Here is a 14,300-nt window from a genome sequence, read left to right as displayed (position 1 = left end):
AGAAAGAAAGAAAGAAAGAAAGAAAGAAAGAAAGAAAGAAAGAAAGAAAGAAAGAAAGAAGGAAGGAAAATAGGAAGGAGGGAGGGGAAAGAAAGAGAGAGAGAGAAAGAAGAAAGAAAAGGAAAGAAAAAGAAAGAAAGAAGAAAGAAAGAAAGAAAGAAAGAGGGAGGAAGGAAGGAAGGAGAGGCAGGGAGAGAGGGAGGGAGGGAGGGAGGAAGGAAGGAAAGAAGAAGGACGGAAGGAAGGAAGGAAGGGAGGGAGGGAGGGAGGGAGGGAGGGAGGGACAGAGGGAGGGAGGAAAGGAGGAAGCGGGGAAGGTAGAAGGGAGGGAGGGAGAAAACCAGGTGACCAGGTATCCGGAAAGTCACAATTTTTCCTGAAACATCTAGGAAACAGCTATGTGTAAGTGATGGAAAATTAGAGGTTTTTTGCACACTCACATTACAACTTTCATTACCCTTTCTTCCTTAGAATTACAGAATCATAAAAACCGTAGGAGCCATCTGGAAGGAAAGAAGAGAATAGGAAAGAACAGAAGAGTACAATGTTCAACGAGGGTGGGAAAAGAATAACAATCCATATTTCAGGAATAGAAGCAGCTTCGGTGTAAGCAGTGTCTCGGCAGCCACTCCATGGAGGAACAGGACCCTCTCCCAACCTTGTCAGCCACTCCAGCTAAGCAGCTGCTGCACCAGGTGCGTTGCTGCTGTCTTGCTAAGAGTTCAAGAACATGGGCTCTGGAGTCACACGGCCTGCGTTCACATTCCAGCTCCATTCATAGCCTGCACGACCTGCAGCAAATGTCTTGATTTCTCTGCCTCAATTTCCCCATCTGTAAAATAGAAATAAACATAACATCAATCTCATAAAATTGTTGAGAAGATTAAATTACATAAAGCACAGAAAACATATATAATACTGAATGAAAGACAGTAAGCGTCCAGTAAACATAGGCTAGTATTGCATTTCTTTTCATGTCTACAGCAGCCCTGGGAAGTAATGAGCATCCTCTTCATTTACAGAAGAGGATACAGAGTCAAGGAGGCCACTTCACCTTCCTGGTTCACACCATTAATTCGAATTCCATATTAGTACCTGAGCCCCAGAACTACCTGGCTCTAAATTAATGCCCTTTCCCCTGTACCACACTGTTTCTCCACACTCTCAGGGTCCTCAATGAGAAAAATACTGACTTAACTTAGTGCAAATGGCCAATCAATCGCATTTGACTCAAGGCCAGGGCAGTGGTTCACTCCTGTAGTCCCAGCACTTGGGTCAGCGAATCCCTTTAACCCAGAAGTTCAAGACCAGCCTAGTCAACATGGTAAAACCCTGTCTCTACAAAATTTAGCCTGGCATAGTGGCATGTGCCTATAGAACCAGCTACTCAGGAGGCTGAGGTGGGAGGATTGCTTGAGCACAGGAGGTAGAGGCTGCAGTAAGCTTCATCATGGCACTGCACTCCAGCCTGGGCGACAGAGTGAGACCTTGTCTCAAAAAAATATTTTTTTAAATAGCATTTCAATGAACAGCTATCATTCTACATGTCTGAAAGAATGGATGCTCTTCCCAGAACATAAACTTAGTACTAGATGGTAACATTCCTGGACTATGTACAGTCAATCCTAAGCATTCAATGACTCCTTTAAAGACAGTTGTCTTTAAAATTTGTGTGTAATCCCACTAAAGTAGTAATCCTTAAATTTTATTGAGTCTTGCACCTCTTGGAGAATCAGATCAAAGCAAAGGACACTTTCCCCAGGAGTGAGAAATGCATGTATGCATACTCACAAAACATGTATACAATTTCAGTGAGTTCAGAGACTTGAGAAGTTCATGCAATCCAGGTGAGCAGTACTCCATTCTAATGAGCCTGGAGATCTGGTATGCTGTTCCATTTACAAGGATGCATTTTCTATGTGGCTATCATTACCCTGCTTGGTCTCTGCTTTGTTTCTTTTTGACCTTTTTCTCTTCTGTCCCGTTCTCTTTCCTTTTCCCTCTCTTACTCTTCCTTTCTCAACTCTCCACCCCCTCCTACCTTGGCAACCAGATGGAGCCACTATCGGAATCTCCTCTCCCTTCCCCTTCCTCCCCTCTGTATCCTTCCTGACCAGCCGATTCCGGAGAGGAATCCGATAACTTATCAATAAGCATAGGTTGCTCCATAGGAATTTTGGCCAGCCTAGGAAACGGTCTTTCTTTTTTTTTTTAGGAAACAGTCTTTCTTTGAAGGATAGAAGATCAGAACTTCTGGCTCCATTAAGAAGTCATTTCTCCTAACTCTCCGGTAAATGCAACCACTTTCCATTAAATATGTGCAGATTCACTATATCCTGTTTTCAAGGAAACAGATTCACTAAGTTAACAATTCTGGTATAGATATCTGTGAACTCATTTGTTCTTTTATATCTGTGACTTTTTCATAGTACTCATCAACTTGGTAGTTAAGCACTCAGAAAAAGATATATTGGACACATAAAGCTTTATATAAGCAACTCTTGCATTAAAATGTGTCTGTCTCTATTAGGTTTTTTTGTTTGCCTACAACGTGCAAGTGAATTTCATTTTTATCAGTTTTATTTTTTAAATAAGCTTTTGAAAACTGATAATGCCATCCTTTGGAATCCTTGGCCAGCTATTATAGTTATATACACAACTGCCTAGAGTTGCCTAATATGAAAATGCGGTTAATTATAAGAATGAAAAGCTTCAAACTGAAATGAAATGTACAATCATGAACTACAATATTGAAATGAAATCTTGTTTAAACAATTTGTCTTGGGCAGGCACAGTGGCTCATGCCTGTAATCCTAGCACTTGGGGAGGCTGAGGCATGCGGATCACAAGGTCAGGAGTTTGAGATGAGCCTGAGCAACATAGCGAAACGCCATCTCTACTAAAAATGAAAAAATTAGCTGGGCATGGTGGCATGTGCCTGTAGTCCCAGCTAATTAGGAGGCTGAGGTGAGAGAATGACTTAAACCTGGAAGGCAGAGATTGCAGTGAGCTGAGACTGCACCATTGCACCCCAACTTGAGTGACAGAGTGAGACTCTATCTCAAAAAAAAAAAAAATAGATTTGTCTTAGAGTTCGACTTTTGATGCATTTGATCTGGAAAGTCAACATTTTCATTTCTAAGCAGATCAAAATGTTTTGTCTAAACCCAAGAATTTTCTTTAAGGATGCTTTCAAAGGGAAGTGTCCTTTGTATTTTTTATATGAAAGTTTCTGCAAAAACCAACTAAGATATGATGGTCATGTTTTTAACAAGGTAAATTCACAACCATAAATGTGCCTTAGATTATTAATGGGATATTTTGTAAACTGTCAGGCATACAAAATTAAAGGAGAGAGACATAGGCTTTATATATGAGCATTACATATTTACTTCACAGTTTTAAAATATTTCACAGTAACTTCATCAGCATTTCCATTTACTATAATGATCATTTAAGATTCTGTTATGGTGAAGTCATTCACTGAATTGAAACACTTTTTTTTGTAATTTGGAAAGAAAAAAACTGTATAAAATGAATAGCATTGGCAAATGTTTCTAATCATTTCCTTAAAATACCAAACCACCAAACAATCTTTTTATTTACTACATTTTGCTTAAGTGCATAAATCAAAGGACAATAACAAGCCTAATGTCAAAGAAACTTTTTGACACTTCATACATTTGAGCAAGCTTAGCCGATAAACAGTTTAGATGAAGTTATGGTTTGAAATATGTTTCCCAAGAGGACTGTGGTTCATAAATTGCTATCAGGCTACCCCTGTCATTATTGATTTGAGAAGTACTCAAGGTACCCACAGCTATTAACTAAGGCTAGCATTACCTGACCTGCTTTTCAGAGAATGATATTTGGTTTTACAAAGACAACTAACCATCCATTCTATAAGAAACACGCAGTTTGCTTGTCATCAGGCACATAATATAGTGAGCTCTATTTGAAAATGTTGACCAACAATTAAAAGAGGAGGCAACATAATCTTAAACAGGCTTCCAACCATCTTCATAATCCTAAAAGGAATTAAATCAGTTGTTGTATAACAACTGTGCTGGGAAAAGCTAGAAGAATGAGAGCATTTTTTTAAATGCATCAAACAATAGAAATTTGCATCTCAGCGTTTTGCAATTATATGATTATTTATTATACCTGTGCATAATAAATATCTTAAATACTCTTTGCAGACACATGTTTTTGATGAGCTTACTAAAAATAAACCCACAGGCAAATCAAATACTAGTCCCATAATGTATGTGTGTTTATTTCTTTACCTGTCAGCAAAAACTAGCTCGCCATTGCTCCTCAGTGAGGGCTGAGCATGGAACAGTTTACTCTCCAACCCCTGCACCATGCCCTCTGCCTTGTGGATTTGGGAAATGTCAGGAAAGATCAGAGCAAGGATCCTGCTACTTTTTTATTCAGATCCTCTGGTCTTAACCTTCAAGGTAACATTTAAAAGTTAGTTATGACTTGATCATTCTGCATTAAGTTTGTCATCAGTGACCTGGCTTTACAAAAGCACAGAACCAAAGAGTTTCAGGAACAGACTTGATGAGTGTCATCAACTGCTAGAGATGTGATAAATTTATGAATTTTATCAGCCTTGCTCTTAAAAGTCCTGGTAAATTAAACAGTCAGAGGTGGAGGTTTCCTGCGAACCCTCTTAATCATCTGAGTGGCTGCATGACAGCTTGTTCCAGGAGAGCTACACAAATAAAAACTCGACCACATCACTTTCACACAAAGAAATCTGCCAAGCACAAAAGAAAATGTTTGGTGTTCTTATTTTAAAAACAAAACAAAACAAAAAACTATCTCCCTGGAACTTACAATTTGAAGCCCTTTGGATAACTCATTCAAGGAAATACCTCTTGAGCTACTGTCTCCTACACATTTGGTAAACTTTCTTAATGTTTCCATAGTAACTTTTGCTAATTTTGCACAACCATCTATTCAGCTATCTGAACAACAAAATGGGTTTTGCCAAAGCTAACTTAAATTCACCTCAGCTATGACCTTTGTCTAGCATGGCTTAGGAGTCAGAAGTCCTAAGAAGAACAAAGATCATCTTTCTCATTCATAATTTACAGTGCTGCATAGTACAGAACTTGTAGAAACAGCGCAGATGCTGGTGAGCAATTAACAGGCTCTCTAGATCACGATCAGCAGCTTTAATCGCCCACCCCTTGCACCCCAAAGTAAAAACAAAACTCGTTTGTTTTGAACTTGTTTTAAATATGAAATACCAGTCCTCTTCCATAGTTTGTTGCTATTGCAAATTAAAATAGATTCTGTACCGAATATCTTTTAATTTTTTTTTAGGTTATAAACCATGGAACTCCTCTTTCCTAAGGACCTTGGGAAACTTCCACAGAATTGGTTTACTCCTCTAAAAAGTATCTTAAAAAGCACAGTGCATTTTACTCTGATAAAACACTTCTGACACATAACTATTAACCTTTGAGCAAAGGGTCTCCATCTACTTTTTCTCTTGACCTCGTCTCCCACAATCCTTTTCGGTAGTTCTGGCCTCACTTCAAAGACGGCCCGCCAGGAGGGGCTGCCCTTATTCTATTTCCTTCTTCCTCCCCCACTTCTTCCCTTGTGCCTCTATTTTTTTTTTTCCCATTCACTTTCCTCTTACAACTTTCTTGCCTTTGGTAGAAAAATACCTAATCTCTCTATCTTCCCACAGCTTTACAGTTTGCCTGACCATGTACCTAGCTCTTTTCTTTCCTTTCTTGGAGGGAAGGTTCAGCAATGACCTCTGGGAGTTTAAAATGAGAAACTTGGTCTCGATTTTGGAGCTATCTCTATTTCAACTTGGAATGATAATATTTTGGGCAAATTAAAGAAAATTTAACCTCAAAATACTAGGTAAATTAGGTCATTATACCCAAAACACAGCTTCTTTGGATGAAAGAAAGAGCTGGAAAGCCGTCCCCCCACTTTGGAAGATAACAGGTCTACCGAAGCTACAGGATTTGTTCAGAGCCACAAGGCTTTTTGTGACAGAGGAAGAAACTCCCTCTTCAACCCAGCACTTTCCATTTTGACGCCAGGATTTCCCTGTGGTATGAAGAAACTTACTGTTTGCCTTGGGTGATAGTTGCTAGAGGAACAATGCTCCCTCCTGTCTTTTGGGGACTGGAAGGACATAGACGAGGGGGTTTCTGCCTTCCTAAATCCACTCAGAGGCAAGACACTTTGAATTATACTGTCTACTTTGACATCACAGTTCTTTCTGATCCTTTTCTCCTTCATCTTCAGAAAAGAAAAACATAATCAAACAACTACACAAACGTATTTGTGGCCTGAGTCCGTGAGTGAGGAAAAATAAAAATAAAAATAAATAAATAATAAGATTAAATATATTAAAAGATTAACTTTAGGATCGTGGAGTTTTCCATAGCTAATAGGAAGACTGAACTCCTGTAGTCCATGCTTTTTTCACTTTACATGTGAGGAAACTGGGCCTCAGGTTACTTGGTGTTAGGAAAGAAGCTGGCAGCAGAAGGCTAGGTTTATGACTCTCCTTATACTCACATATAATGGAGAATCTGAATACTACTCTACATTACTAGCAATACATTTAATTTACTGTGTTTGTGTGAATCTCACCTAATTACTTTTGTATTTCAAGGATCTATGACACATAAAAACCAGGACATCTCATAAATTTACGTTCAATCATTTAATTACTCCTAAAATCTTTTATAATTACAACTTTTCATGCAATGCCTCTAACGGTTTCACATATCAAGTATCAAATTTATCAGTCTTCTGGGCAATGTCCTAAACATGCAAAATTCTTTCTGTGCTGTATTTTATAGGAAAATAGCCACTTTGGCTTTGTAACTTGTTTTTTTCCTGTGCTAGCCATAAGCAATACTGATTTAGTTTTATTTTAAGAAATTTTCTGATAAATGGTTTCTGCTAACGGTTGAATTTTTAAGGAAAACAACTTGTGTTGTGCTCATGTTTGTTTTCACCTTGGAGAACAAAGTCCCACAAGTCAAAGTTTATAGTCAATCAAAAAAGGGCACATTACTTTCTCATTTTAATGGTAGAACAGGGACCTTTAACTTTCCTGGAGGCTTTGCTTTGGGGTTTACACAGAGCAGAACTTCCTTAATGCTAGTAATCAGACCCACAGGACATGTGTTAATTGTTCCCGACATGTAAAACTATCTACAGTATCTCAGCTAATAACACCATTGCAAACATTTCACTTTTGAAAAGCACAGTATTGAAACCAATTACATGCCTGTTGATTTACCTTTCCCCACCTTCCCAAAACATTAGAATTGCTCATTCCAATAATGTCAAAGTTCAAATTCCCAAATGGCAGCACAAATTCTGAAAATACAGAATCAAGTTACCGTATGTGCCATCACTGGTTGATTTAGAGATGACTGCCAAAAACAAATACATTTGGGCAAATTTTATTTATTAGATCCTACAGAAGCATATAATTGATACAGCTTCCGGTAGCTATTAGAATAGTTTCAAATAAAACATTATTTAAAGGTTACATCACCCTAAGACTGGTTCCTATCGGTTGCCTTGGTAATTTCAGGGTAAAATGATGCAAACGATAGAAATCTACTCTGATTATCATAAAGAAAAAAAAAGGTGGAAAGAGTATTGAATGGTGGTATATGGAGGCTTGCAGAAATGATGAGAGGGTGAGGGACCAGGCTGGGAAACTAGTTTGGAACCCAGGAGTCCCATAGAGCTGGGAGACAGGCAGGCTAAGCAGGACAGCCCAATTCCATTGCAACACCAGGCCCTCCATCGATCCACTACCTCCTTATTCCTTCCTCAAGATTCAAAGTCCAAAAAGACAGTGGCTGATGGCCCAAATCTAAATCACACGGACATCTCAGGGAAGAGAGAGGGAGGATCTGTCCTATAAATGTGATAGTTTCATTTGTTCTTTAAAAAACCTTTGAATTGGGAAAATAATTTTCTATTTGTGACAAAGTCCACTCTGAGCTTCAGAAATGAAATGCCTTGGATGGAAAACAAAGTAGATATGCCTCACACCAATGTCTTTGCTGCAATAAGGAAGGTCATAAAATAATTCCTGGGCTTTACTTTACTCCAATCATAGAGAGAGACATGGCTATAACAGGGAACAAAATAATCTATCTTGGGATCTTTGACCCTTAAGCGAGAAAACAAGATTTGGCCATTTCTCAACAAAAAAGGATACAGTATACTAAATTGAATTCCAGCATTTGAGCCTTTTCACTTTTTTACCTTAGGTGATTCCCATAAATTTATAGTTTCAATTGCTTTGTATAAGACATAAAATGTAAATGTATTATTTGCATATAAACATTTCACTAATAAGGATAAAATGCAATTTGACATAGAACTTTAGGCTTGGTGATATTTTTACCATCTGAGTATAATAAAATCAACTTTCTAAAGGTCAAAATATTATTTGTGCATCCATAGACATTACTTTTTTACTAAAAAGTGGAAATATCCTGTGTCTGCTGTGTTATAATCTATTTTTAAACACAATATTACATTTTGAAATATTATTATTCCAATAAATATTCATTTCCACCTCAAAGTGGTCAAACTAATACTTCTTTGCATATATGCTTACTGAAGTCCAGATACTGATTTTTTAATTTTTTAAAGTGTTTATACTAAAAATTTTGCTACATCTGAGCACATTTTCATCAGATTCTAATTCTTCACTGTGGAGAAATAACAGTGAGAACTTGTAATCAGGTTTTCTTCCTTACAGAATTGTTTTCCATAAAAGATAATAATAATTTAGAATGGCAATGTATATTAGTAGATGATAAAACATTCAATCATTAATAAATATTAACTAATTAAATGAATAATAATCACATATATGTAACATTAACCATGCCAAGCACCGTTCTCATCACTGTACATATGTTACTGCATTTAATTTACAACAGCCCAATGAACTAGGCATTGTTTTCAGGTCCATTTCATTGATGAGAAAGCCAAGTGGTAGAAAAGTAACTTGTCAAAGATTTCACAGCTAACATAAGAAGTCTGGTTTTAGACCCATGCCCTTCATAGTAAGTTATTATTTTCTGGCTACAGGTTTTCAAGAAAGGTAATGGAAGCTCATTATTAATGTAATTTAAAGACAAATTGTGTAATCATTGGGATCATTGAAATAATCTTCCACCAACACTGAAGTTGGGATCTAAACGTATTACAATTTCATCCCACATATTACAGTCCATAAATTTGGAATAAAGTACCCCTTTCGAAAAAAAGATATATTTAGAAAACTGTCCCTAATGTAATTATACATTTCTATACTACAACCAAGTATGCAGTTAATACTTCCATATTATATTGGTCAAGATATGACCTGTGAAAGTTTTGCAGAGGTTGCGCTATGCAACACAAAGTTACAGCTACGTAAATAGATAAGCATAATTCGATGCCATAGGGTGTCACATGTACTTTTAGTGGCCTGAAAGAATAAAGCAATTTAGAGAGACATCTAATTTACACCCAGGAAATAGCTTAATGAGCACAGGAATCCAATGCCTGAAGGTGCACTGAATTATATATCGAAGCGCCAGTGTAGGAGGTTTCAAATAGCCAATCTTTGTGACAAGAAATGAGTGTGTTTTGAGAAGTGGATTGAACAGCATGGAACAGCACAGCAATTACTAAAAGGGTTTCCAGACACACGAGAGTTATTGGACCCTGTTACAAACTCTAACTTCCACCATCAGTTACTGCATTCATTTGTGCCATTGAAGCCTACATCATTGCAACTGGAACAAAAATGATGTTTACATTTTACCAGTGTTTTACTTTCAATTAAACATCACGGCTGCTATTTACATAGTTGAATGGCATGGCATTTATACCATGCAATTTGATGTTAATTCTTTGTAAATATTTCTCCAGTAGGAGACCTAAGTTCAAACTAGTTGTGAAAATGTCACTAAAAATAAAATAAACTTTAATTTAATCTTGATCACAAATTATTGTTAAACGAAAGCTAAAAACCTGTAAAAATTTTAAATGGAAGTCCAAAGGAATTAACTGAGATGCTCATGTCCCAGGAAGTGACTTGCTTTTACACTGCCTGAGCCCTTGAGGACTTAACTCCACGGAGGGGAAGTTAAAGGCAGGAAAGAAAGAAGCTGCCAAGAGCACGGCTGAGAAGACGCAGGGAGGCTGCGGCTCTTCTCTGCACTGTCCACTCTCAAGCCTGTAGTTCTGTCCTGAAATAGGTCACAACTGGAAGGTTTCATGTTTCTTACGCATAGATGCTGTTCCCCGACAAGCTCCTCCGTCTGCGATCATTCATCATTCATCATAGCTGGAAATCTCCACCCTATCTGCATCTGAAATTCCCAGGGCCAAGCTGGTCAGCATCCAATACAGAATGGAAATAAAAATGGAAGTGGGTCTGTGTAGCTTTTCTTTGCTCTCTGTCCCAAAACATCCTCTTCCCTTGTGGTGTCTTCTTGTGTGTTTTCATACACAAGGAGAGAAGCCTAAGTAAATAAACAATGTTGTAGACTTACCTTTTTAAACATTTCCCTGTTGATTTCTTTCAGTTTTCTAGATTCTGGTGTAGAAATCTGAATGGGCTCATAGAAATAGGCTTTAGGGTAAGGCTTGCCTTACATACACAGTGTAAAAGCCAATAATCAAAAATATATAATTTGATTTGAGAGACTACAATCATGCAAAATAAGAGTTATGTCCCTATAAGTATCTCCGCTGACTTGGCAGATGCCAGAGGTGAAGCCATGGTTACTATCCTCTTTTAAACTTCCAGGAACTCTGGAGGGGTAAAACGTCAAGCTGGTGCAGTCATTTACATCAGTGTGGATTCCCTTATTAGAATACTCTCCTTGGGGGATGCTAACTGCAATAAAAAGAATAAGAATTTGATGAAGAAAGGGAAAAGAAAAAATGAGCATTTGATGGAGAAAGGGAAGAGGGAAGACCTCATTTTTGGTCAGGAGTGAGATGAAGTCAAGGAAATTCAACAATTTATCCATTTTGCCAACTTACCAAATTTGTCCTGGTTTGAAGAAAATGAGATAATCATTCCCTTCTCTATTTAACTAAGTAAACTCAAATGCTTCCAGTAGTCGTGCAGGTAACATCTATTACACGGAATCAACTCTGTGTAAAGCATTAGAAGGCAGCAAGTTCTATGGTAAACGAGGGAGCACAAACCTCATCACAAGAATTGCAAATTTTTAAAAAATCATAAAACAATTTGGCTGGTCAATTAAGACCTATACAGAGCTGCTCCTTTTGACCCTTAAGGTAGCCAAATCTGAGTGACATTTTATGCAAGACTAATGTTATTCAGGAATTAAAGTAAAACACCGGCTGGATACAGTGGCTCATGCCTGTAATCCCAGAACTTTGGGAGGCCAAGGTGGGTAGATCACCCGAGGTCAGGAGTTCGAGACTAGCCTAGCCAACATGCTGAAACCCTGTCTCTACTGAAAATACAGAAATTAGCTGGGCATGGTGGTGCACACCTGTAGTCCCAGCTACTCGGAAGGCTGAGGCACAAGAATTGTTTGAACCAGGAGGCAGAGGTTGCAGCGAGCTGAGATCACACCACTGCACTCCAGCCTGGGTGACGGAGCAAGACTCAGTCTCAAAAAAACAAAAAAAGTAAAACACAATTTAACACCTAGTGAATGCTTATTAAATTGAGATGATCTAAGAATATCGCAACTCAGGAGCAATCACTAGTCCAGTTCTCTCTAATTTTTCTACATTTTTGATGATGGGGATTATGGTGACAAGTATGGTGACTTGAAGGAGTCTCCCATTATGCAGAATGAATTAGCAATATCTTAGGGAGACAAAGTGCCAGCTTAGACATTGGCAAACTCAGAACCAGAAAGCCAAGTGTTCATCAATAGCATTCACATAAACACCACTTCCAATTCTCGTTTTCATATCTTCAAAAAGAATACAGCACTTCCAGATGTCCAGTGCCTACCTCCGAGCGGTATTACAAATATTAGTCATGTTAATGCCTCACAGGTACTTTGAAGATGAAAAGGACTAGTTAGTATCAAGCCATGAAGTGGCAGCCAAGACTTCCATAACAAATAGAGCAAAACAGAAAGGAGGCACCGCTGAGAAACTTGGAAGCAATACAGCCACGTATTTGTTTCTGCGCAAACTTTTTAATAATGAAAGCTCGTGAACTCCTCTTTAGATGAAAAGAGGCTCAACTGTGTCTTTAATTAGATCATCCTATTGGAGCACAATATAGTGATAAAGAAGATTTAATAAAGCATTTTGTCTTTTTATTACTTTGATTTGGTGCAACATATCTGCTCATCCAAGCAAGATGTTTAACTTCAAAAGCGGTTCTGTCCACCCTCCCCCTGAACAATAAATAACTCCAAGGCGGAAAAAGAAAACAATATATTTGAAGCATCCCTAAGCTGCTGAGTGATGAAAAGATTCATCATTTTTTTTCTACTGTGGACACCAGTTTTTAATTAGTCCTTTACTTTTCTCTTGTAGCTGGTAGGATTGTAAGAGTTTAAATGTTGCTAGTTATTGATTAAAACATATAGTAAAGTAATTTGGGGGAAAAAAATCGAATTACTCCACACCGTGGTAAGACTTTCCTATTTGACATGATCCTGGATAGGCCCATTAGACTGGGAATTTTGGAAATAAACAAAATTAGGCCATAAAACTGTTGGCACAGAATTCTCCACATCATGACAAACTTACTCTAAACATCTTTTTTGTATGTAGGTCTGTAATTAGATTCAGTGCTTGAATTTAAGATTTTGGCCAAGCTAAGCCTGGAAACACAAATATAGAATGTTTAGGAGGTTAAGGAATTGATTTTTGGAATGTGTTTACTTTTTTAAGGCGTCTTAACAGTGATATTAGCATAGATGATTGTCTTAGCCAGAGAAAACTTCAGACAAACCCACCCAAATAATCTGGTAGACACTGAGTGAGTAGGCTAGATAAAGATGAGAGGGAAAAAATAGACAAACCAGAGGGAGGAAACTGAAAGATCATCAGCAAGGGCAGAGGGAGAACGAGCAATCCAGTCAATTCATTGTCTTAACTACATTAGACCTAAAGGCCAGACTTTTTTTGTCCTTAACAAAAATGTGGCTACGTTAGTGAATTCACAGACTCTTGTGGATGCTGGCTTAAATCCTCAAGTAAGCAAAGAGAGAGAAAAAAAAGGAAGAAGTCTCTCAGATGACCCTGCAGGCCACAATTGTTAAGTAACATAACAAAATTTCTAAGTGATTTCCTAGAACCTATTTTTTTCATGACACAAACAGATTTTTTAAAAAATAGTCATTCCCAACATTCCTTTTTCCCCAAGAAATCACTTGTTTCTATGTTTCTGCATTTGGGTTTCTTATGATTACTCTTATACCTTTGGAAACAAAGAGACCTCAATTCAAACTCCACCTTCATCATTATCAGAAGCTTCAGTGTTCCTATCATTAAAATTGGAAATAATAAAACTACACTTATATCCTCTAAGTTTGGCCTTGTACCAGCGTCTTAATTATCCTACTAGTTTTCTGCAATAATATGTATTCAAGATTGCTCTGATAAACTGCACATATCCAGGTTAAATTGCTTTTTTATTATTCATAAATTTTACAAATTCAATTATCCGTTTATTTGGGGAGTTTTAACTGGTTATTTGGAAATATATAGACACATCTTTAAATTGCAGATCTATACAGAATAAAATAAATATATCACATTGAAGAACGTGGCCTGAATATTCCTGTTTCTTGCAAGTAGGAGGGGATGAGGTCTAGAAGGGAACCTATACACTGACATTAGACAGCTCCTAGGAGTCAAGCCTCTACTAGACTAATGGGAAGGGGTCCTGCTGGCAGGCAGAGTGTGACATCCAGCAGTAAGCTGTATGCACAGCCTTGCCTACTGGTGCCCTGGAGAGAGCAATGCCAGACCCCCATGCGAGGAGGGCACCAAGATTCAAGGCAAGTTACCAGAAGAGAGGCTTGGAACATGGGTTCTTTGTCAAGGTCTTTATTGTTGCATGCAGCAGAAACCAACTCAGTCCAGTTTAAGCAAACAGGAGAACTTTTTGGAAGGAAGTGAGATGTATAGCAGAAGCCAGAGATCTTTCCAGATCTTGAAAATCCATCAAGAACCCAAGCAGTTTCTCTCAATCTCTCTCTCCCTCTCTTCTCTTCACTCTCCTCACCCCCAGCCCATCACCTTTTTTTTTTTTTTTTTTTTTTTTTTTT

The 14,300-nt window shown here is 37.9% G+C and overlaps 1 long non-coding RNA gene across 3 annotated transcripts in view; it reads right to left on the bottom strand.

The window, feature by feature from the left end:
- Positions 1-431: 431 nt before the first annotated feature.
- LOC116565189 overlaps positions 432-14,300 on the bottom strand; it is a 51,403-nt gene continuing 37,534 nt past the window's right edge. For 2 of the 3 annotated variants that reach the window (XR_004275299.1, XR_004275300.1), the window contains 3 exons: positions 12,775-12,848; positions 10,572-11,181; positions 432-832 (listed from right to left, as the gene is read on the bottom strand). This is a non-coding gene — a long non-coding RNA (uncharacterized LOC116565189). The remainder of the gene's footprint in view (positions 833-10,571; positions 11,182-12,774; positions 12,849-14,300) is intronic. The other variant, XR_004275301.1, reaches the window with a different exon arrangement.

This window comes from Sapajus apella, unplaced genomic scaffold (assembly GCF_009761245.1).
Source record: "Sapajus apella isolate SASKATOON/1434 unplaced genomic scaffold, GSC_monkey_1.0 scaffold39, whole genome shotgun sequence".
Classification (NCBI taxonomy): domain Eukaryota; kingdom Metazoa; phylum Chordata; class Mammalia; order Primates; family Cebidae; genus Sapajus; species Sapajus apella.
This window is presented reverse-complemented; position numbering and strand designations above follow the sequence as displayed.